Source organism: Sapajus apella, unplaced genomic scaffold, assembly GCF_009761245.1.
Source record: "Sapajus apella isolate SASKATOON/1434 unplaced genomic scaffold, GSC_monkey_1.0 scaffold29, whole genome shotgun sequence".
NCBI lineage: Eukaryota > Metazoa > Chordata > Mammalia > Primates > Cebidae > Sapajus > Sapajus apella.
The window spans coordinates 22,291,210-22,313,378 of NW_022436969.1; the positions used below are offsets into that span (position 1 = coordinate 22,291,210).

The 22,169-nt window shown below is 40.9% G+C and overlaps 1 long non-coding RNA gene across 1 annotated transcript; it reads left to right on the forward strand.

Annotated features, from left to right (window-relative positions):
• Window positions 1-1,766: 1,766 nt before the first annotated feature.
• Window positions 1,767-20,568, forward strand: LOC116561320. Its single transcript, XR_004273392.1, has 4 exons — window positions 1,767-1,792; window positions 2,035-2,123; window positions 20,117-20,221; window positions 20,343-20,568. It is a non-coding gene; the product is annotated as an uncharacterized LOC116561320 (long non-coding RNA).
• The last annotated feature ends 1,601 nt before the right edge of the window (window positions 20,569-22,169 follow it).

Here is a 22,169-nt window from a genome sequence, read left to right on the forward strand (position 1 = left end):
AGATCCCATATGAAAAAATTAGATTGTAATTCTTGGTAGTTTGTAATTAGAGCTGTACAACCTTAATTTAGTGTATAATAGGCTTGTTTAACTAGAATATCTCACTAATTTCCCCAAAAAAACTTATGAGGGATTGCTGTCCCAATTTTAAAAACATAATATTGAAGATCATAGAATCATCTTCTCCTCTATCCCACAGATGACCTGAAAAGCAACTCATAATAGAAATGGAAAGAAGTATGAAAGAATATGTAAAGAAACTGTTCATGTACCTGACGGTTTTCCAAATACTGATTTTTATATCATGGGGAAGCTCTAGATTGTGTTTTCCAAAGATGGCTAAACCAGTATCATCTCCCATTCCCTATGCTCTTCTAAGACCTTGCCATTCATTTTCCCTTTAAGAGTCCAGTTCACCTCCTTTTGAGTCTGGTTGGGCTTGTGACTCGCTTGTAACCAAGAGAATGTAGCAGAATTAATGCTGTGTGACATCTAAAGCTAGGTCACAAAAGGCAAGTCAGCTTCTGCCTTCTCGGCTGAGGCATTTGCCTTTGGAGTTCTGCGCCACTCTATGAAGAGTCTGACCATCTTAGACCACCATATTGTGAGGAGGCCCAACCACATGAAGAGGTCATGTAGATGTTCCTGTGACAGCCCCAAATTAGGGTCTGCTGACAACCAGCATCAACCACAACACACACAGAGATGATGACATCTCCAGGACTCTAGTTCCCAGGTGCCCTCCATATCCCCAGGCTCTGAGTCCTCCAGCGGAGGCCCAGACATTGTGGAGCACATGCAAACGATGCCATCCCTGTCATGTCCTGTCTGAATTCCTCAACGACAGCATTCAGAAGCGTATAAAACGGTCATTCTATGCCACTGCGTTTTGGAGTTGTTTTCCCGGCAACACAAAATGGAACAGAGCCTTAAGTTCACTCTTACCCTAAAATTCCAGGAGATTCTACTGTATCCTATTTTAGTCTTCTCTAGATGTTGAAGATTTCTACCACATTGTGAGGATTTCTATCACTTGCTGTCAAATCACTGAAACTAATATGAAAATTGGTATTCAAAATGGGGTTACAGAGAAAAAATGGATTGGGACCAGCAAGAAGTTACTGTCCTGGAATAGAGAGCCACAATGCACATTTGACTATGGCAGTATGTCTTGTTTCTTGGGAATCCGACGTCTTACTTCATCAGATAGTGAGATTTTAGAGGAATTCATCATTTTAAATGCCTGAATATCGGATTGAGTCATTGATTTTTCGTAGCTTTTGGTAAAGGTAAGAGACATGGCAAGCCTCAGTCCACACTGCTCAGCGGAAGTCAACAGAAGAGAGAATAGAGGACAGCCCACTGACACAGAGGGCCAGAGCACAGCATCCACTATTAGTTTGGCCAAACTGTGGTGGCCACAGGGCTGTGTGTGTGTGTGTGTGTGTGAGAGAGAGAGAGAGAGATTGAGATTGTGAACTGATTCAAAAACTGAAGATTACCAGCAACTGGAATGAGGATACATAGGAGGAGCCAGAACTGTTAGCAAGCCCTTCATAATGTACCTTCTCCATCACCAAGTAAAAATGATGCCTCCCCTTGAAATACTCAATTGGCTGTGATGCAACATTTTGGCAAGACTCCAAAGCAGATTTGAGAAGAAATATACCCTGAAATCCATGCCAATAGTCCAATCCATAATTTCCTGCTCATGCTCTGAGGTCATTAAGGAAAAAAATCATGAAAATAGGTGGAGCCCCAGAATTTCCTCTAAAAATCAGAATACTCACAGGTATGGCTCAGCCCTGGGAGCGTAGCCAGCCAGGAGAGTCACAAAGATGTGTCAGCAACATTCCTGACAGATACAGTTCCCAAAAATGAAACTGGCAGACAGCTGACCATGGTTTTATATGAATGGTTGTGCAAGAAAAATCCCTCAAACTAACAGCCCCCGAAATGTTTAAGCATAGGTATAAACAATGTTGGTAAGGGGAAGCTGAGAGCGACTAACACCTCCCTGTACCACCTCCACAGAGAAAACCTCCCAGATGCTCTGGAAGAACAGTGGCCAAGCAAAATTCTCCCAGAGGGGAGAGTCTGCCACAGCCCTTCTGGCTGGCCAGGTAATTTACTTTGTTACCAAATAGATTAATCAGCAGATTAACATTTATGAGAGTTGTCAGTCCTTTCATGTACTTCATCGTCCCTGTAGAAGCCTCCAGTCTCAAGCAATATGTGACATGATCTTGGTGATTTGTTCAACCTTCCTCCTTTATTAATTTTTTTTTTTTTTGAGATTGAGTTTCACTCTTGTCACCCAGGCTGGCGTGCCATGGAGCTATCTCAGCTCACTGCAACCTCTGCCTCCTGGATTCAAGCGATTCTCCTGCCTCAGCCTACTGAGTAGTTGGGACTACAGGCATCTGTCACCATGCCCAGCTAATTTTTCCATTTTTAGTAGAGACTGGGTTTCACCATGTTGGCCAGGCTGGTCTCGAACCCCTGACCTTGGATGATCCACCTACCTCGGCCTCCCAAACTGCTGGGAATACAGGTGTGAGCCACTGGGCCAGGCCTATTAATTTAATTTTTTTTTTTTGAGACAGGATCTCATTCCATCACCCAGGCTGGGGTGCAGTGGCACAGTCACAGCTCACTGCAGCCTTAAATTCTTGAGTTTAAAAGACCCTCTCACCTCAGCCTCCAGAGTAACTGTGACTACAGGTGCATCCCACCATCCTCAGTTAATTTTTTTCTTTTTTAGTGAAGATGGGGTCTTACTATATTGCCCAGGCTGGTCTCAAACTCCTGGCCTAAAGTGATCCTCCCACCTCAGCCTCTCAAAGTGCTAGGATTACAGATGTGAGCCATTGCACCCACTGTTTTTCTCATTTTGAAAATGTAAAAAATTAAAACAGAAATAGTGGGAAATGGTCTCACCCAGAGGTGACAGGCTCCAAGGACAGTGGTTTCAAAAAGTCCTCTCCAGATGAGACTATTTTTTTTTTTTTTTTTGAGATGGAGTTTCGCTCTTGTTACCCAGGCTGGAGTGCAATGGCGCGACCTCGGCTCACTGCAACCTCCGCCTCCTGGGTTCAGGCAATTCTCCTGCCTCAGCCTCCTGAGTAGCTGGGATTACAGGAAGGTGCCACCATGCCCAGCTGATTTTTTGTATTTTTAGTAGAGACGGTGTTTCACCATGTTGACCAGGATGGTCTCGATCTCTTGACCTCGTGATCCACCCACCTCGGCTTCCAAAGTGCTGGGATTACAGGCGTGAGCCACCGCACCTGGCTCCAGATGAGACTTTTGTCTCCTCGTTGGGGGGGCAGTGAGTGTGTCTACAGTTGTGCTTTTATCCTATTAGGTGGGATTCCTTTTGCTGTGTGGGATGACAGGTATGTAGCATTGAGAGATAGATGGTGACAGTGTCTTAGGTACAGTTCCCTGGAGCAGAATCTGAGAAGGGGATGTTTGTGCAAGATATGTATTAATGGAGTGAGCTCACAAGAAACTTGTAGGGGTTGGTGGGGGCCATATTGGGAAAGGGGGAAGAAAAGTGAAAAAGGATGTGGTCTCTGATGCACTTGGGCGTCAGCCTAATCCCATGGGGCCTCTGGGGAATAAACTGTATCACAGAGTCTGCTCAGTCTTGAGGCATGAATTCAGGGGTTTTTGTTTTTTTTTCTTTATTACACATCAGGCAGTTAGCTATTGCCCCAGGACTATAGGAGAGGATACCAAGAACCCAGTTCCCTTCAATGCAGAAGGACTTCCCTATCTCCTGCGGACACTGATTCTATTTTTCAGCCACCTCCCTAAGGTGTTGGGGCCTGCAGAATGAACCAGAGGCAGATCAGGTAGACAATGGTGATGTCACAATGAGAAGTGAGAAATAATGGAAGCAGCTCCCTTCCCCACAACAGCCATCCAGAGAGGCTTGCAGGTCTCAGCTATCAGTAACAGACCCTGGGATATCCAGGGCATCAGCACATGGAACCGGTAAAAGGGTCTTCCCTCATAGTGACACATGTCATAGCTTCAGATTTATACAAACAAAAGCTGGGCAAGTCATGAAAAGCGTCTCTGTTATTTTCAACAATATAATCACAGGGGAACTGTATTGATTTCCTTGTAAGTATTTACATTTTTCTCTCTCATTTAAAATGTCCTATCAGGGTTTTGTTATCTCTTTTAAATTTTTAGAAGAGCATTTCCCAAACTCTACTAAAGTGACAGATTTCCATATCCATCTATTCCCCCAACATCAGGCATGTGCAGGGTACTGGGAGAGGCAACAGGGATGGAGGTCCCATCTCAGGAGACTTCGCAGTGTGATGGGGATGCTCAACCTGCCCCCGTTCCTTGCACCATACTCCATCCCGTTCTTGGCTCTTCCAGTCATCCATGCTCCTGTCTTCCCTGCAGGAAGCCTGGTAATATCTCCCAGGGACACTGGCTTGACTTTTCAGCCGCCTGCCCAAGATAGATGAGACCAGGGGCCAGATGATGTGGACAATGATGATGTTATAAAAAGAAGTAAGGACTAAGGCAGGCGACTTAGTCGGAAAGGTGATGTGCTGGGTTCTAAAGAAAGTAAGAGATACCAGGCCAGGCTGTGCTTTGCCTCTTGGCCTCTCTATTTTCCTTCCTGTCTTTTTTGAGCCTCAGTGAATCTCTGAGCCTCAGTTTTGGCAGAAGGAAGTACCAGAGGGAGCTGAGTTCTTGAATATTATGTGTGATCATGTAATAACTACAATCAGAAGAGAAACATGTAGAGTCCTGGAATAAGAGAAATTTGTATTTGTGGACACCTGCTGGAAGCTAGGCACTTTCAAATAATTCCTGTCACCTAACTTAAGTATCATTACTTAAGTATTACTTAACTTAAGTATTATGCAGGTAAATTGGTTAGAAAAGTGGCATGACTTACATGAGGCAACATAACAGCTGGAATTTAAACGTAAGGCTGCCTGATTCCAAATTCATACTCTTCTATTACAAGGCCCTACCCTCTTCTCTGGGCTGCACTGACATCAGATATACAAGGGAGGAGGCCATGTAAAACAAGAGCCCCCTTTACACACCAACCTAGTCAGGTGATGACTGAAAACAAAAAGGAATCAGGCTGAAAAATTCGTCTCTGAGGACCCAGAGTAATAAAATCCCAGGATAAGGAAGGCCTTTAGCAGATATATGGCCTGCTGTCCCATTCAGTCTGGAAAACACCTCCTCGGCATCCCCGCAGAGAGTCACCTGTCTCTGCGTGAGGATTTCCAGTGGAAGGGGAGCCACTTCCCCAGGACGCCCTGATCCTAATGTCAGAAGGTGCTTTCTTAGGTTGAATCAAAATCTATCTCCCTGTGTCTTCTCATTGCTTCCTGTTCTTTTCTCTGGAGCAACACAATGTAAATAAGTTTATTTTCTTTTGTGCATGTCAGAATTTCATATTCAAAGGCCATGATCAGCTCTCTTGTTAGAAGGAGTCCAGGCTAAAAACCCTCTTTTCTCTCAATGATCCCAGCTATGATACAGTTTTCTGACCTTGAATATCCTGGAGCCCAAGACTATTTCAATATGTCACAAATATCTCAATAATATCTTGTGATTATGACTTGGATAAAAGATAAACACTATTTCCATAATGATGAACATAAAACTTTTGAGATGTTTTTTAATTTTCAGAGTTGACATTTTGAACTATTTACCTTCCTAAATCTATAAATATCCCCTTTAGAACTCTTAATTTCTTTCCTAATTTCTGCATCCTACTCTTAAGCAGGATCAACCTCACAAATGCATTGCTCATCAAGCTGTGATACCAAACTGCACAGGAAAAGCTTTATCTTCAAGAACTCTAGCTGTCCTCCCAGCCCTAACCCTTTGATTTACATTGTTGTTTTTAAGTCTCATTTTCCAGGCATTTGGTAAGTCAGTAGAGAACTGGGCCACTTTCCAAAGTCCTGCCTAAGAAGTTAATATCAAATAAAATTTTTTTCAGTGAAGCAATTGATCTGCAGCCGTTGCCTGTTTGGGCTTCCCAACCACAGCTCCAGACAATCATGGAAATGCCTTATGCCATTTAAACATCTCTCTTCCAGCAAAAGAATCTGGATTGCTTTGTCAGAAAACGTAAAAAGGAGACATGTCCAATTATAACTCATCTCTCTACCTTCAGCCTTATTAACTATTTTAAGTATAGTAACAACTACTCACCAATTGCCTCAAGTCGCATCTTCTCAATGCTATTTCGGTCACTCATTTTTTAAAGATTATTTTATAGAGCAGCAGACAGGTCCTAGGCCAACTCCTATTCTCTCCATGGCTGTCCATATACTCTTTTCGGGCTGTGCCTTTCACCCTTCCAGCTGCTGGACTGTCAGCAGCTGAATCCTCCTCCAGGGACTGCCCTCAGCTAACAAAAGCCATGTCACCCAAACTTGTGTTCCATGTCCAGAGACATCTCCTTTCCAATGACTAGACGGGCTGGGGACATTTAGAGGCCTGGGCCACTTGTCTCAAGGCTGGACAACTCTGAAGAGCCAACCCGGCCCCAAAGCACCTCACAGAATTGGCTGAAGCCACTGTTGCAATTCATCAAGATTCAAATATTAATACTTCCGGGCCCAATCCAATCTTCCAATCTTCTCACCTCTGACAGATGTTGTTCCTCAGCCTCAGTGGGAAATAGTGTTATTTCCCATTAGACCAGCTATCTCCATGTAAATATCAGAGTCGGTTTCATATATATATACACATGATAGAAGAAGGAAATACATCCAAATTTTTAGGTGACCAAGATTTAACACATATAGCTGCCTCTTGTTGTCGGTGGAAGATTTGTTCCAAGAACCCCTTCAAATACCAAAAGCTATGGATGCTCAAGTCTCTGATATAAAGTGGTGTAGTATTTGTATATAACCTATGCACATCCTCCCATGTACTAATTCAGAAGACCACAAAGAGCCTGTGTTCTCTTTAATATTCACTTTATTCTTCATTTTAAAGTCTTTGCCTCAAAATCCTACAGGGTTACCCATCACTGCCAAATTAGAGTATGTGAGATTCTTTGGAAGAACCATTCATATTACAAATTTATGTTCAAGTTTCAGTCACTGAGGGATTATTGGTGGCGGTGATCTTACAATTATCAGTTATTTATTATCTTTAATATCACTTTATTGGCTTAACTGGTAGTCTTTCTTTAGGACTTGTACCCTAACATTTCTAGATTATCTAAAATACCTAATGCCATGTAAATGTTAGCAAAGAGTTGTTATACTGTATTGTTTAGAGAATAATTACAAGGAAAGAAGTCTGTACATGTTCAGTACAGATATAATCATCCCTTTTTTTCCAAATATTTTTGATCCACAGTTGGTTGAATATGTGAATGTAAAACCCACAAGTATAGAGGACCAACCAGATGTTATACATAATTTGACACATATTTGTTATATATACAATATATAATCTAAAACGAAATAATTATTTGTTGCTCCAGATATCCTCAAAATACACCCCCAAAACTTATAAAATTTGTAGGAATTTATTGTTTATAGTGAACATTTATCAAATTAACTGAATCATCAATTGTTACACTTTTTCATTTAAAAAATACAAAGCAGGTATTGGATTTAATATCTTAATGAACTATTTAGTTTATAATGAAGACCTTCTTGGCATTGCATGCTCAACCTATTGAGATTATTTGGAGAGTTATGAGCTTTGCAGGAGATATTCATAACTTATTATATATCTAGAATGGGTAACAATGGATTTTACCCTTGAAGATAACATTTATGACTTTATTTTCAGTAGTGTAATAACATAAGGACAAGGTAGAAGTAAGGAGGTTTGGTTTCACTCCTGTCTGTGCCCCTAAATTGTTCTGCAAACTTTTCTGGGTCACTCTGCTTCCTGGCCTCAGTTCCCTATCTGTGGAATGAAGAAGGTGACCTTGATGTACTTCCAAATCTAACATTCTAAAACTGAAAGATGACATCCCTAGTCCTTTTACATAATTGTTATAACTATTAAAGAATAATAGTGCAGAATAGGAAACTTATAAAAACCCTGCTTCTACAGACGAACTATGGAAATACCTCCTCAGTGACATTTTAAAACCATCTGCACTTTACTAAGAAGACAGTACTTTGCACTCTCTGCAGGCACAGCAACTAACAGCATGTCTGCCACATAGCACCAGCTGAATTCTTTCTTGATAAATGAGTACATGATTGTTATGTGAATGCATGTTTCCATTCCTCCTCATTATCCCACAACAGCTCCAAAGCGAATACAATAAATTCTATCCGCGAATGAGCCCATCTCTCAGATGTTTTACCTTAATCTATTTCCTAATCTATCTCACAAAAATGATATCCTTGTGGAAAATATTTCAATAGATAAATAATATCCAACTGTGATCTAAATATTTTATTAAGCCAGTATGTAGTTTAAACTGTTGAGCTGCTGATTAGAGCAATCTTTTTAACTTGTTTTGGAGTGAAAGTGCTTTCAAAATGCTTCTATAAGAATTGGAGGGCTGAAAACATACGGACTATGTGGTGAAATCCAGTTCTTGTTCTTGGACTTAGCTGAGGGCAGTTTTTAAAGGGATTTAATGTTTGACATTTCGGTAAGTTCAGCATAAATACGGATGGTTGGGGCCCATCTTACACCCAAGGGTGTTCCTGCACATCTTTTAATGCCTTCACTTTGAAGCTGACCTGATTTCTCGCTGGCCTTGTGAGATGGGCTTTGCTGTCTCCACAGTCTCAGTTTTGAGTCCCAGCTCTACTACTGATTGGATATATTTTCTCATCTACAAATTGTGGATAACCATAGATGATTATTATATGAGGTAATATCAATAAAATTCTTAGCATGGTATTTAACATATATTAATGGTTTTTATCAATATGTTTGCACAACTTATGATTATGGTAAAACACATCATTAAATCCTTGGAATTATTTTCTAATCTGTGAAATAACTTTAGATGATTACTAAAACCTCCAATTTTGAAATTTTATGTCTATATCCTCTTTTTTATTAACTGATATAACAACAAGTAGATTTTTTTTGTCTGAGATGTAATTATTTTCACTGTATTTTCAAATATTCAACTGGAAAGACCACGGAGAAGTATTGCCCAAGAACGCTGAATCCCAAAAGCTGTGAGCCAAAAAATACTATGGAGATAAATATCTTGTAGTTGAACACTCACTAAAGAAATTGTAGCATATTAGCATACTTAAAACACTATAGAGAAGTAGAGAAGCTAAAAATTAACTGCTTCATGTGTGAATTCTATTGCTACTTGGAAATGCACCTAAGAAACATTACATGAAAAGAGCAAAATATCAAGGACTCTGAACCACTACTGTCCACAGAGAGCTGCCATGCCAAGTGTAGTTTATGCATCTCCACAGCTGCAGTGTTGCCTACAGCCCCACAAGGTGCTTCATTCTTGGTGCCAACTGTAAATAGCAATGTCTTCAATCACACACCTATAAAAGCAAGGCGGCTAAGAGTTCAGACCCCTTAGGGCTAAAGGCCTGGATTATACCATTGGTCAAATCACTCACCAGCTGAAACATTGGTTACTGGTGAAGAATCTTGGATGGGCAGTAAGAAAGAAAATGATAAATATTAATTAGGATCCCAGGACCAGCTGCATGAGGGGAGCTTGTAGCTTGCCTTACAGACCCCCTTTCAATCTTTACAAGAGACTGCAAATGACCGTCACCACTTTCTGGGAAAAAATAAGGTCATCTTGTTCTCTGGCCATTTAGTTTGTAAAGAACAGAGACGTGCCATGTTGCTCAAATCAATTCTCCAAATGTGGTACTCAAATAGCAGCACATTTTCTTACTGGATCTGTCTTCTGGATGATAATCTTCCCCCATTAAATAAACTTATTATAGACTGAAGTATGAATTAAGGTACACTTTTTAGATCCTAAGTAAAAGTGAAGGAGCTTGCTGCCTGAAGCTCCATCCAGGATCTCCAGAGCTCCAAGGCTCCCCATCTGAGCTATCAGACTGTGGAGCACTTAAATTGGAAATTTTGAGAAGCACAGCTTTAGGTGTTGGAGGTTTATGATTATGAAGAAAGAAAACTCAGTGGACATCTCTGAAGATACACAGCCAGGCCTAGTGGAGAAATGAAATAGGCTCTGTACTGTCTGAGCACTGCACAGCTCATGGTCTCTCCTCATCTTACTGGGACATGAGCACCCTTCATCAGCAGATGCCCACGACTGCCTCTCCACTGATGCCATTATTCCCATGATACAGCTTCTCTGTCTCTGCCCTCTTCTCCATCCACGTCTTTCCCTTCTCCCTCTTATGATACAACCCCTTTGTTTTACTGATTGAGTCTTTTTTTACCAGTTGACACATCGGACATTTTTTCAATGTAAAACATTGAAAAAATTGGGTAAAATGTGTCCCTGCCCTTGGATTTAACATTAATTTCCGAATTCAGAAAAGAATTCTGAAAAGAATCTTTTATGGCATTGAAAAAATGTCAGATGTGTCAACTGATAACTACTCAATATGCAACCTCACCACAGAACGGCTGAAGCACCTTGTGAACAAACTGCATCTCATGCTCAGCCACTATTGGTTAATGTCCCAAGCTAAGACAGTCAGTTTGGGTAAATGTACCTGGCCTTTGTGAGTAAACAGCTTGTCTTGAGAAAAGACACTTGGCTTGCATAAGATTCCCGAAGGTTCCCATGACATGCAGACGTGTCACCAGCATTGCTCTAGTAAAGACTGCTTGAGTGAGGAGAGAGGCTTGTAACGCCAGCTGCCATCTACATGCACAGTGCACCAGGCACTGTGCTGAAAACTTTACAGCCGTGATCTCATTTAATTTCTCTTAAACATTGAAGTTGTGGTTGTGTCCTATTACATTTTATATCGTAAATACCATGTCAAAAAATAGAGTATTACATTTTTCCTGTGCAAAATATGTGTTATACATATTCCAATACAAAAAGTTTTAACAGCTTCCATAGCATCCTCAGATTTCAATATAATTTTTATTAAATACTCCCTTCTGAGTGAGACTCAGAAGAAATTTAATGTTTTTTTCATCATACTCTGAGTCAGCTTAAATCACTATATTTCTCATTATTCCACTCCCACAGAAAAATACAAAGTAATGAAAATTGCCTTTCTAATTATTTCTCCCATTGAGGAATGATTTTCAAAGTTTCTATTCTTCTAGAATTCAGAGTTTTCAGTATTCAGAAGTATTTGCCCTTTTGATGTAAAATTTGTCCCCTTCAATATTTTTTTGTAAGTGAGCACAAAATGCAACAATGGTAGAGTTAATTGGTTTTGATAGACCCAACAAAAGTCATCAGCAAACATTTAGTGACTTTCCATTGAAGACAATTCCATCAACGTGTTGTTTCCAAACATCTTTAAAATACCCAGTGATCCCTCCAGGAGAATCTCTTATGAGACAAAAAAACTACTGGCATGGAGGATAATTGAGTTTTACTTCTATCAATGAGCATTATCTAATGTTCCTTAGAGGTTTTATGAAACCAGGGAATCATCCATTCCCATCTGTGTTTATTCCTGAAAATTGTGGCCTTAGTGTTATAGAGACCATGATTACACAGAGAAGGCCACAGGGGAGCAAACATAACCTCACCCTGTGAGGGAGAGCCACAGCTCACTGCCACATACACAGAGGATTAAAAGGCAAGTGAGGAGAAAAAAATACTGTGATTTTTAAAAAACGTACAAAAATTAGCTCATCCAATGATGAAGACAGGACAGCAAATGCCAAATTAGCTTAATTGATCAGGCAAAATTAAATATTCACCTTGATGAACATAATTATTACAATTTGAAAACTGCAAATGACCTCAGGAAAAAAATAAATTATTAGAACAGCCTCATTCCCAATTGAAAAAAAAAAAAAAAAAAAAAAACAAGCAGAGTTACCCCCAGTATAACGCAGAGCCGGTGATATGGTTTGGCTGTGTCCCCACCCAAATCTCACATTGAATTGTTACTACAAATCCCCACGAGTCAAGGAGGACCAGGGGGAGGCAATTGAATCATGGGGGTGGTTTCCCCGATACTGTTCTTGCGGTAGTGAATAAGTCTCACAAGATCTGATGGCTTTATAAATTGTGTCCCCTGCACAAGCTCTCTTGCCTGCAGCCATATAAGATGTGCCTTTGCTTTTCCCCTTACCTTCCACCATGACTGTGAGGCCTCTCCAGTCATATTGAACTGGGAATCCATGAAACCTCTTTCCTTTATAAACTACCCAATCTTGGGTATGCTACATACCCAATCTTGGGTATGTAGCAGCATGAGAACAGACTAATACAGCTGGCAATATAATGGATGAGGCTCCCACTTCCACTTTTCCGCCTTCAAGAGGCAGAACACACAGCACTAGCACTTTTATAGATTCTGACAATTATACCCTAGCCCCATAGCTTTAGAAATGCAAGAGCTGCACCTCAGATCAGCTAGTCTGCTTTTGAGTTTTGGCTGCAAAGACTAACACTCAGGGCTTCTGACTACTTTTCTTTTCCCCCACATGTAAACTTGCTACTTTCTTCCCCACCTCACTGTTTGTCCGGAAAGCTACAAACCTTTCCAGAAATATCCATATGGCATATCTCTGAAATCAGCCAGCCAGAGGTCCGTATGTAACTATGCTTTAATCTCATGATTAGTGCCTGAAAACTACTGTTATATTCTGCATTGGGTAAAATGTGCCCCTGCCCTTGGATTTCACATTAATTTCTGAAGTTAATCTTTCTGAAGTTACTGAGAATCTCCGTGTTGCTAAATCCAATGGAATCTGTTCCCTCCTCATCTTACTGGACCATCGGTAACTTTTGGCACCATTGACTATTATTTTCTCTCCTTGAAATAGAAATACCACCTTCCTTTGGTTTCCAGGAAACTGTATTCTCCTGGTTTTCCTCCTGCATCTTCATTGCTGGCTCATCCTCCTCCACCCAGTCATTAAATATTGCGATTTCTCAAAGTTCATTTATAGTTCATTCCTTCCATACTCTATCAATACCCATGGCCATACAGAGACGCCCAAACTCCTTTGTCCAATCTTGATTGCTCTTCTGTGATCCAGAGCTATATAGCTAGATGGATGTCTTTCTAGCGGTCTCTATTGGACTGTCAGAAAGACACGCTTCAACATTATATGCTTCTAAATTCATAACATTTCCAACAATAACAACGTTGCTTAGTCTGTTTCCAGTGGTCTTTCTTGGAGTGAGTAAAACCACCATCCAACCATTTGGAGATGCTTAAACACTGGCAGTCAATCCAGTCTTCGTCTTTCTCTCACTGTGTGTAAATGGTCCCTCTCTCAGTCAAGGGAGATTTCCCTTCCTAGGCGTTCCTGTCTCCATCCTCACCACCACCCTCATCCTGGAAACCATGTCTGCCCATGCTGCAATCTCTCAACTTGTTTCCATACACCTGGCCTGTCCATCTGCGTTTGTTCTTCACATAGTGGACAGAAAGTTCTTTACAAAATGCAAATCTGATTATATCACCCTCTGCCTAAAACCCTTCCGCAGCTTACCCCAACTCTGGGTATAAAGCCTACAGGCTCTTCATGGTCTTCTCCTGCTTCAGTCATTCACTCCATCTGTACCCGACCCCTCCCCCACCCCAGAATGTCCAAGCACCAGCGACATCCAGTGCTTTCAACTCGTCAGACACCCCATTCCTTTCCCCACCTCCACCACCTCCACCAGGCCCTGAAGACATTTTCCTTCTACTCAGCTGAAACATGACCCCCTCCAGAAAGGCTTTCCTGAGTGTCCTGTCCAGCTCAGCTCCTCACCGTGCTTCCCAGCTCTCGGCCTCTGCTGGCAGCACTGACCACTGCTGGGCTTCTGCAGTTGCTCTGTGAGTATGTGACTGTATGTTCCTAGGCTCCACTTCCTGGGGCTTAGGAACCACTTCAGGTTTTATTGTTTTCTGTACAAATCACAGTGTGTAGCCAGGGCCTGACACATAGCAGACACCTGATAAATATTCACTGACTAAATATCAGTCAATGATTTCCCCCTTTTTATGTAGGGTGAGGGATAGCGTGTTCTTGAGTTATCGATCAAGTAGATTCCCTCTTTTCCCCTGCCTGGTCCTCAACTAGCCTGACTTCACCAATTTCATTCATTACTTATCTTTTAGAAGAGACAACTTGCCTCCTAGAGATAGACAAGAGGGCGGCTTACTCCGCCTACTTATGAGTCATGCAAGAAACATTTTTCTAGGGAAGGTACTGAAACCCCGAACCAAAATCTGTTTATGGATTTCATCAATTCATATCATTCAAATGCCTCATGAGAATGGACAAGTGGAAGTAAACTACAGCTATTTTTGTGACTCACCAAAAATAGAGGTCACAGCTGTGCCCCAGGGCAGTCCTGCCCAATGCTACTTGCTTTCAACCTCACATGAGTCACCCTGTGTGGCTGGAAAAAGCAAAGTCTTGACAGAGATTCCATTTTTTTTTTTTGTCCAAATGACTAATAAAAGGTCACCTCGTCATATTTTAGCCTTAGCAACAGGCAATAAATTTGTAAGTGTATTGTTGAATTAAGTTCCTGCTCTTAAATTTAAAAGGATAGATTTGTCACCTTAAAAAAAAGATTTTAATATTAAAACAGTAATTCTCTTTATCCTCTGAAAAGATTCCTGGCAAACTATCTTTGCCAAGACCACAACTAGAGGTCTGGTGGCATTCATGTATTTTCCAAAGGTGAGCAGGTCACGGGTCAAAAGTTCTTCACTATAGACAAAGGGATGGTATATTTACTATTGCTTATACAAATACTTGCATTTAAACTGGCTGACCTTTAAATATTTGACCCCAAGAAGAGGGCATCTTTTCTTTATGAGGCTAAAAGTTTTAAAATATAGAAAAATCAAATGAAGAAAACAGAAATTTTCGAAGATTGGGAGGGATCCAGATCTAACCACAGTGAAATCGCTCAACACAGTGGACAGCTAAAAAAGCATGCTATACAAATAATTTTTTAAATTCATTATTACTATCATTCCCATATTTGAATTTTGTCCATAAATGCAAACCACAAATGTAGAACATTGCTTCAAATAGATGTTCTTCATAGCCTAAGAAAGTAGGGTTGGGGATGTCTCCTCATTATCAAGATTTAATTTTACAGGTTTTACATTTTTAAATTTGTTTGTATCCATTTCACCAATGAGGAAATAGACATCCAGAGAAGTTATTAATTTGTTTAGCAGTTCCCAGAGTACGAAGAGTATAAAAAGCTGAGCAGGCACGTGGTACTTGGGAGTGTGGACTCTAAAGACACATTGCATGTGTTCACATCCTGGCTCCATCACCCCCGAGTGACTGTGGGCAAGTCCAATGGCCACTCTATGCCTTGGCTTCCTTGGCTATAAAACGCAGATGAGAATACTGAGCTCATATCATCACTTTACATTCTAAGTGAGATAATGCATCAAGAGCACTCAAAACAGTGTCTGGTGCATAGTAAGCTCTTAAAAGCTTTAGCCGTGTATAAAAATCACCTGGAAAGCTCACTAAAGATTAAGATATCGAAGAACCTCCTCCAAAGATCCTGATTCACTAGATCTGGGCAAGAACTTAGGAATCTGCATTTTAATAAACACTGACAGTGAGTTGGAAAACCATTATTAGTGCAGCCAGATGTACCTAATTCCAAAGTTAATGTTGACTCGACAGGAAGCAATTTCTTCAGTCCCTTTCCATTTTGTATTGCTATTCCTATGATTTTCCAAAGGGGCCAGGTGTTACTTCAATCTCACACCTTCCTAAGTAACATCTCTCCTACATTGCTTTGAAAATAATCACTTTTTTTGCCTCTTAGACACTCTTTTAAGTTACAATATTTTCCATGATGTTGTTCTTCATTTTTAGAGTCCCATGACTAATAAGTCTTCATTTTTAGAAGGCCACGACCAGGCCTTCATGTCCTTCCATTGCGTAGCATCAAGGACTTAACTCGTGTCCTCTCTAGGCTATAACCCGGTCTCCAAAGCCAAGCCCGTGTGATCAGAAACAGCTGAGTGTTCAGGGATAGCTGTGTTTCCAGGCCAACCCTAATTTGGTTTTCTTGTTTCCACCCCCAAACCAGGAGGCCTGCAAGCCCCACATATCAAACAATTCGTTTGTGGAATTGGCTGTTACTACAGGGAGATAACTGAGCTGCCTCCTGAAACATGAGGTTCTTAAACCAATTGGGTATCATATATACCCAGTGCTTTCTGGAAAAGTAAAGTGTACAACTCTATTTTCACCATGTTGGTTTGCAAAATAGACCTCAGAAACCAAAAGCAAACACTCAACATTCCAATCCAGCTCCATCGTCTTCCATGATAGGAGCAGTGAAGTCACATTTGATTGGGGTTTTAGTTGCTCTCCAGGAATGATGAACTCAGCTTGATAACAGATGTTCTAAGAAGCAAACAAAAGCTACCAAGCAAATATTTTTTTCTGGTATCACTGCAGCTTTTCCAAAATGACCAAGTGATCTGACAATAGAAAGAATAGAGTGATTCCGTATTGCAAGCCAGATACTTCCTTTGAATGAAGCTCTTTGAAGCACTAAGTAGTTCAATAAACAGTCTTTTTCAAAATTCTTAATAAATTTACAAACAAAGAAACACTATGGAAGATGTCAGAACAGCAAACAGACTCAAATGTGCTGTAGATGGGATAACTGGAAAATAAGAATTCATTCATCTTTTCTCGAATTTCTAATAAATTCAATTGCATTTACATATTGGAAGACTTGTACTTTTTTCTATCAGTAAAAATACTCCAAATGTTTCATGATCTCCTGCTCAAAGAACCTAGAGTATGCTCAAGTACTTTGTGTTAAACAGTTGCACGGTGAAGTTTTTTCTCTATCATTTCAGTAAATCCAGCCATTGCACCTGCTCACAGGTTGAAGAGAGAAATCAATAAGTGAGGCTTGTTTCCCAAGGGCCCTTCCCCTCCTCACCCGTTAAACTCAACAGCTGTGCTGGGCGCGGTGGCTCACACCTGTAATCCCAGCACTTTGGGAGGCCGAGGCAGGAGGCCGAGGCAGGATCGCCATGAGGTCAGGAGATCAAGACCATCCTGGCTAACACAGTGAAACCCCATCTCTACTAAAAATACAACAGATTAGCCAATCATGTTGGCACGTACCTTTAGTCTCAGCTACTCAGGAGACTGAGGCAGGAGAATCACCTGGACCCAGGAGGTGGAGGTTGCAGTGAGCCGAGATCGTGCCACTGCCTTCCAGCCTGGGTGACAGAGCTAGACTCCATCTCAAAAAAAAAAAAACCCAATAGCTGAGGTATCATCATCCTGTGCTGAGCTATTCTATCAAAGAAAGAATGGAAAGTTATTAAAAAGTGGTAAATATGAAGGTTAGGAAGATATGTAAACAAGGATACATAAGATAATGGGAAATGAGGAAAAGCAGAATAAGAAAATGAATACTTGGCCGGGCGCGGTGGCTCACGCCTGTAATCCCAGCACTGTGGGAGGCCAAGGCGGGTGGATCACAAGGTCAAGAGATCGAGACCATCCTGGTCAACATGGTGAAACCCCGTCTCTACTAAAACCACAAAAAATTAGCTGGGCATGGTGGCGCGTGCCTGTAATCCCAGCTACTCAGGAGGCTGAGGCAGGAGAATTGCCTGAACCCAGGAGGCGGAGGTTGCGGGAGCCGAGATCGCGCCATTGCACTCCAGCCTGGGTAACATGAGTGAAACTCCGTCTCAAAAAAAAAAAAAAAAGAAAACGAATACTTACTGATTAAAACTATGTTAAAAGCCATACAGCCTGCACAATTACTGTCAAGAGACCACAGTTTGTTCTTAAGCTGTTGGTTAGAATATGATCTGCAGCCGAAAAAAAAAAATTAACACAAACACACACACATAGATAGATAGATAGATAGACAGATAGACAGATAGATAGATAGATAGATAGATGATAGATAGATAGATGAACCATTGGTTCATTCTTAGGAATCTGACCAGTAAAAGCAAGAGTATCCGTATATATAGATATAATGATAAATAAACACACATACCAAATATACATATACATATTATATATCACATTCCTTTTTTTTTTTTGAGACAGAGTCTCACTGTTTCACCCAGGATGGAGTGCAATGGCACAGCTCACTGCAACCTCCACCCCCCACCCCGGGTTCGAGCAATTCTCCTGCCTCAGCCTCCCGAGTAGCTGGGATTTCAGGCACACACCACCACACTTGCTAATTTTTGTAGTTTTAGTAGAGACAGGGTTTCACCATGTTGGCCAGGATGGTCTCCATCTTTTGACCTCATGATCCTGGGCATGCCAAAGTGCTGGGATTACAGGCATGAGCCACCGCACCCAGCCTATATACTACATTCCCATTTTCCATAAGGAAAGTGCCAAAGAACACATACATGGCTGTTTCTTCGAGGTGGGATTGGGGGCAGAGAGTGTTAATTAACCTTTGTCACAGCCTTCAGTGGTACAAAAACCTGCCACTCCGGGTCCTCTCATTTGAAGACACCCACTGCCTGAGGAGAAAGAAAAGCTGCTTATTGTGGATCTGAGGCTGATTTCCCAGCTCCCAGAAACACCCTTCCCACAGCCTGTTCCCCAGACCTAGGCTTGTCTCCTCATGTCTGGTCCCAAGTCAAAACCAGCTGTTCTTATTTTAGAAGACAGTACTACTATTTCCCTTGCCTCATATTATCAGTGATCTAGGTTGTCTGATGCTCCTCGGGGGACAGCCACCAAACCACCAAAGGGCAGCTCACAAGCAAAATTCTTTCATGATGCTTCACCATGTTTTTCTCTTTTTTGAGATAAGATCTCGTTCTGTCGCCCAGGCTGGAATGCAGTAGGGCAGTCACAGCTCACTGCAGCCTCAGACTCCTAGGCTGACAGGATCCTGGCACCTCAGCCTCCTGAGTAGCTGGAACTACAGGTGTGCACCACCATACCCAGCTAATTTTTTTATTTTTTTGCAGAAACGGGGTCTCCCTATGTTGCCCAGGCTGGTCTTGAGCTCCTGGCCTCAAGGCATTCTCTTGCCTTGGCCTCCCAAAGTGCTAGGATTACAGGTGTGAGTCATGGCACCCGGCCACCTCACCATTTTTGCTGACTGAATCACTTGACTAACCTAACTATAGCTTGCTGTTGAAGATGCTGGCAACCTAGTAGACAATAATACATCAAGATGCAATGATGCTCCATAGTAATGTAATACCTTCCATCCAGCCAAAGTAAAAGTGTCAAGTAAATGCTAATGTCTCTGCCAACCACAGACAGGGTTTGCAGGAGCAATGGCTATAGGGACACTAAGATTTCACCCTCCAGAAGACAGTATCTTCCTGTGTCATGGCTAGATCACCAGCTACCCACAGATAGCCTGAACTCCAATTGTCTTCCTGCACATGTGCCTTTAAAAGTTTTACTGGCATTATTGCTTTTTTACTTCTGGTAATTGCTTTAAAAGAACAAAGCTCTTTGTTTAAGGGGGGCCCAGGGATCTCATAATTGCCACGAGGCACATGAGATGTTCCTAGACTTTCTAAACAGTTTCTCTTTTAACATTAAATATTAAGTTCCTAATGTTTGGCCAAAATGTAGATGTTCCCTGGGGAGGAGGTGATGATATCAGGAAGATCAGATTGTATAGACTGGTAAGAGATCCCTCCCACATTGCTGACTTCAGAACCACAAAAAGTGCACCTGAGGAGGGGTGCCGGCCACCCTGCACCCATGCAACCACCATGTCTTGTCAGAAACAGGGCACACTCTGGCCCCAGCTGCACCAGGGGCTTCAGGCTCATTAATACTATTTCTATATTAAAATAAGTGATGATGTATCTGTTCACCTGCCATGAATCACATCAAGTCAATTCTTAAATGAGTGTTTCCAGAATCTTTAGGGGCTCCAATCCAGCCTGTGCAGGTGCTCACTGACTTAAAACCCTTCTTTTCCCATGTATATATTTCCCCAGAATTTTTCAGCTGTAACTAACAGTAATTTCAGTGACATTAAATACTGTTACAGGAACTTTTGAAATGCAGAGGAGCCTTTGGAATAAAGCCTTGAGCATGAGGGGCAGACCCCTGCATCCAAACACCACCTGACTCTGTGTGAACCAGGAGCTGTTAGGTGACCCCATTGGCTTGAGTGGATGACCCAGGATTGCACAAGGGGAGACTGGGGGAAAATATGGCCTTTCCCTTTCCTGGGGAAGACAAGTTTTTAAAATGACAATGTCCTATTTTCACAGAATGTCTGTGCTATGTTAAAGGTCATCTGCCTACAATTTAATGATACAGACCTCAAACTTATAAACATGAGGGACTTCTGCCTCTAGGTTAACTGGTTTCCCACGGTACAGGACACAGTACCCACAGTCCAGGAGGCGGGGCTTCTGAGATACCTAGAAACAGCTTAGAGGCAAAATGGCAAAACAAAGCAGCACCAACAAATAAAACCAAGCTTCTCAAACTGGCTCTCACCTGGGCCTAACTAATTATGCGCCACTTGAATAACTATATCAAGTTCCCTGGAGTCTGCTTTTACTTTAAAATGCTGTTGTAGGATTGAGTCATCCATTCCTTATCTTGTCCAATGTATTGTTCATATCTTGTAATCAATTTGTGACTAAAAGTAGTGACAAGCCATTTACAATGCCAGAAATCAAATTTTATATTAGTTAGAGTCAGGTTTGGCTCTAAAAAATAAATAATAATGAATGTGATAACTTGGATGAAATGGCCAAATCTGTTAAGAAATGAGAACTACCAAAATTCACTAAAGAAAAAATTTGTAACCGTGTATAGTCCTCTATCTATTTGAAAGCAGGAATTACAGTTCAAAACCTTCATACAAAGGCTACCAAATATTTAAGAAAGAAATAATACCAACTATACACAAATTTTTCAATAAAATTAAAGGGGGGGGGAGACTTCCTAACTAATTCTGTGAGGCCAGCATTAATTTGATCTCAAAACTAGACAAAGATCTTATACTTAAAGAAAATACAGACCAATATTTCAGATGAGTATAGATTTAAAATTATGAACAAAATGTCAGCAAATCAAGTCCCAAAGTACATAAATATATCATGATCAAGTATGGTTTATTTCAAGAGTACAAGGCTGTTTTAACTTTCAAAATCTATCAATATAATTCATTATAACAAAATAATAAAATAATTCACAGAAAAAACATATTATTATGTCTATAGTTTTAGAAAAAGAATTTGAAAAAATCCAAAGTGTTATTGATAAAACGCTCATTAAATTAGAAATAAAACTTTCTTAACCTAATAAAGGGTATTTATTTTTAAAAAGTATATCCAACATAATTCTTTTTTTTCAGATGGAGTCTTGCTCTAAATTAGAAATAAAACTTTCTTAACCTGATAAAGGGTATTTATTTTAAAACCTTATATCCAACATAATTCTTTTTTCTTTTTTTTGAGATGGAGTCTTGCTCTGTCACCCAGGCTGGAGTGTTGTGGTGCAGTCTTAGCTCACTGCAACCTTCGCCTCCCGGGTTCACAATTCTACTGCCTCAGCCTCCAGAGTAGCTGGGATTACAGGCACCTGCCACCACGCCTGGTTACTTTTTTTGTGTTTTTAGTAGAGACGGAGTTTCACCATACTGACCAGGCTGGTCTCGAACTCCTGTCCTTGTGATTTGCCCTCCTCAGCCTCCCAAAGTACTGGGATTACAGGCATGAACTACCGTGCAAGGCCAAACATAATCCTTAAATGTAATAAGAGTGTCAGTTTATGGTTAAAGACTGTATGGCTTCCCAATAAGATCAGGAACAGGGCAAAGATATCCATTTTCACCACTCGTATCCAACTTTGTACTAGAATTTCTAACCTGTACAAACAAGCAAGACAAAGAAATAAAATGTGTCTAGATTGAAAAGGAAAACCATTGTTTATTCACAGAAAACATGATTGTCTATGTAAAAATCCTATGGAATCTCAAAAAAATAAAAGTCATGAGAACAAATAGGGGAGCTTACCAATGTTGCTGAATGTAAGTTATATAAAATCAGTTGTATTTCTACGCATTAACTAACAATGAGAAATTT